Genomic DNA, 3,981 nt, shown 5'->3' on the forward strand with positions numbered 1-3,981 from the left:
TACCCCCTGTATATAGCCTCCACATTGACTCTGTACACGGTACCCACTCTGTATAAGCCCTAAACATTGACTTCTGGCTACCAGTACCCACCTGTATATAGCCTCCACATTGACTCTGTAAGGTACCCCTGTATATAGCCTCCCATTGACTCTTGTACGGTACACCGTTATCTCCTGCTCTACGTCCCTGATATAGCCTCCACATCTGACTCTGTACGGCGTACCACCTGTATATAGCTCACATTGCTTGTACGGTTACCCCCTGTATATAGCTCCACATTGACTCTTTGTACCCTGTATAGTCACTAGACCTCGGTAGTATATATGCCTCCACAGTTGACTTCCCCTTATTGCATGACTCTGTTCGGACGCTTCCATCCACACCTGTATATAGCTCAACATTGACTCTGTAAGCTACCACCTGTATATTAGCCCCACTATGATTAAACATTTTTTTTTTGTGGGGGGGTGGGTGTTTTCTCAACTGCATTGTTGGTTAGGGCTCGTAAGTAAGCATTTCAACAGTAAGGTCTATCACCTGTTGTATTCGGCAATTTCATATAAGGGTCTACACTTGTTGTAATTGGCATGTATCAGGCTAAAAGAGTCTACACTGTGTTAGTTCAGCCCAATTATACACTATAAGGTCACACTTGTTTGTATTCGGGCATTCACCTATAAAGAGTCTTACACTTGTGTATGTTGGCACGATTCATAAAAGGTCTACACTTGTTGTTAGTCGGCTTTCACTATAAGTGTCTATCACTTGTGTATGTCGGCATTTCACTATAAGGTCCTACACTTTGTTGTATCAGCCCGCATGCCGTAAGGTCTACACCTGTTGTATTCAGCGCACGTGACTAATAAAATGTGATTTGATTTGAGAGGTCAAGGACCTGAAAATGTGTCTCCATTTCTCCCAGGGAGAGCTTGATGAACTGAAAAAAAGACTGCAGCAGTCTGTGAGTCCACGAGGAAAAACATCAACACCGTCTGTTAATCATTGTAAATAATGACAGGTTAACGGGAGTACCTAGTACCTCCCCAAATTGCTCAGTTCGGCTGGGCTGCCAGCTCTAGGAAGAGTATTGGTGGTTCCAAACTTCCATTTAAAAATTATGGAGGCCACTGTGTTCTTACAGACCTCCTATGCTGCACACATTTTTTGGTAACCTTCCCAAGATCTGTGCCTCCATCTAATCCTGCTGCGGAGCTCGACGGACAATTCCTTTGACCTCTTGGCTTGGTTTCTGCTCTGACATGCATTGTCAGCTGTGGGACCTTATATAGACAGGTGTTTGCCTTTCCAAATCATGTCCAATCAATTGAATTTACAATCAAGTTGTAGAACATCTCAATGATGATAAATGGAAACAGGATGCACCTGAGCTGAATTTAGAGTATCATAACAAATGCTCTGAATAAGGTATTTCTGTTTCTTATTTTTAATACATTTGCAAACATTTCTAAAAACCTTTTTCACTTTGTCAGTATGGGGTATTRTGTGTAAATTGATACATTTTAGAATAAAATGTATGTAACAAAATGTGGAAAAAGTCAAGGAGTCAAGGAATACTTTCCAATTTCACAAAACATTCACAGAAGAGACAGGAATAGATGTGGGAGAGGTGTCGCTATATATCCTTTTAAGAATATATAAAATGACATACCCAAATCTAACTGCCTGTGGCTCTGGAGCAGTGGGGTCAAATTGTAGAACCCGTTTATCAAACAAAACTATGCTACATTTTCTCTCTGGGACCCTCAGGATGACAAATCAGAGTAAGATTACTGAAAGTAAGTACATTATTTACCTTCAGAGGTGAATGTATCAAACCAGTTGCCATGATAAAAGGGTTTTGCTACTGTGCACTATCCTCAAACATCGTCTTTTTCTGCTCTAATAGCTGCTGTAAACTGGACACTGCAGTTAGATTAACAACACTTTAAGCTTTCTGTCCATATAAGACATGTCTATGTCCCTGGAAAGTTGGCTGTTGTTTACAACGCCATTCTAGTCACATTTTTCGCATATTGAGCAACAACTGTCCCAGTTTAAGGAACTAGGGATCCCGTAGAGGATGTGTTCAGAGACAAATTCCTGTGAAGCTCATGTCAAAGGTTGTTGAAGTGTTGTGGTTTTAGGTTCACCTGCCACATCTAAAGCCTATTCTTTTGGGTTAGTGCTACCGGCCACCAAGTGCKAACAGTCAGTATTTGGATAATATGTGTGAAATGCTTCACAGTGTATGTGATTTTAACAGAGTGGTCTATTTTCTGGGTGACCTGAACAAAAAAAAGCTGCTCACTGTAACCAATGGCTGTAATCTGGTTCAGGTTATTAATCCCTCTATTTGGCAAATCTAACCATAACTATATCCTCCTGATTCCTGCTTACAAGGAAAAACTCAAACAGGAAGTACCAGTGAAGAGCTCAATACGGAAATGGTCCGATGAAGCGGATGCTAAGCTACAGGACTCATTTGCTAGCACTGACTGGAATATGTTCCAAAATTGATCCAATGGCATTGAAGGGTTTACCACATTAGTCACCGACTTCATTAATAACTAACACACAGCTCTGACAGACATTGATCTTCCACAGGGCATGCAACTATAGGTCTCTTCATAGTCCCTAAAGCAAAAACGAATTCAAGGCAACGCACAGCAATATATAGAGCCATGATAGCATGGAACTCCCTGACATCTCAAATCACTCAAGCAAGCAGCAATAGTAGCTTTAAAAAACGGAATAAAACAGAGCATCACAGCAAAACGCCTCTGACCTAAATAGCCTGTAGCATCACCCTCCTGAGCACATCTGGTGTTTGGGTTCAAGATAAGATGTGCCCTTGGCATTCGGATATTAGGGCCTTCTCAGAGAAAGCAATTGTAAAGCAAAGCCTCAGTAGAATAAGGACATACTGCTCCTTATGATATGATAGTCTGCTCATCTTACTGATATTAGTCAGTAGAGCAACATTTTATTTAAGTGTATGATTTTGTGTGTGCCTGGTGGATGCTGCGGCGTGTGAGTGTGATGCGAATGGAAATGGAAATGCGAAACAAGTTCATGAGAACTGGAGGAAACTCCGTAAGAGAACAGGAGGAAACTCCGTAAGAGAACCGGGGGAAACTCCGTGAGAGAACTGGAGGAAACTCCGTGAGAGAACCGGAGGAAACTCCTTAAGAGAACCGGAGGAAACTCCGTAAGAGAACTGGAGGAAACTCCGTAAGAGAACAGGAGGAAACTCCACATGTCTTGCACAGCCGTGATATCAACCCAGAAGCTTATCGGAAACTGACCTTATTTTACTCCAATTTCTCCGGAATTCCTAATCCACCACAGCTCTGAACCCCTCAATTCCACCTGGACTCAGCCGCAGCTACAATACGCGCTGCTATCCGATTGCGCTATCCTCCTGGCTAACCTCCTCCGTACCGAAGCAAAGACAGATAGCACTGGAGGCAGCCCTACTGCTAGGGCCCGCATCCTCCAGCTAGCTGAAGAAGGTCCATCCGCCACTCCTTGGGCTATAAAATACCGTATTTTGCAATTGGCCCTGGACCGCCTTTTCATCTAGCCGGCGGATCATCAACGACTTGGACTACTCGACGTAATCCTCGGGGAGGGAGTTCAACAGGTTCCTCTCGTATGACAAAACGTACCACCCCTGAATCGCCTTCTGCTAGCCGCCGCGGCCCAACGTAGCTGATGCTAGAGCATAACGACTGGTTAGCTGTGAGTGGTTCCTGTGGCAGTCATCTGTGTGTTGCTACTATACTAGTATTTTTTCCCAATTGGCTGGACCCTGGTTTACTTCACAGACCCCTGACTGATCCATCATGACTGGCTCTGGCCGAGTGAACCGCACGAGGGGGCTACAACAGACTTCCTTCGCGTCGCGACATCCCTCTAAGGCGCATTTAGCTAGCCGCTAGCCCCGGCCCATCTAGCGATTCCTAAGACCATCAACGCCT

Source organism: Salvelinus sp. IW2-2015, linkage group LG15 (genome assembly GCF_002910315.2).
Source record: "Salvelinus sp. IW2-2015 linkage group LG15, ASM291031v2, whole genome shotgun sequence".
Lineage (NCBI taxonomy): Eukaryota > Metazoa > Chordata > Actinopteri > Salmoniformes > Salmonidae > Salvelinus > Salvelinus sp. IW2-2015.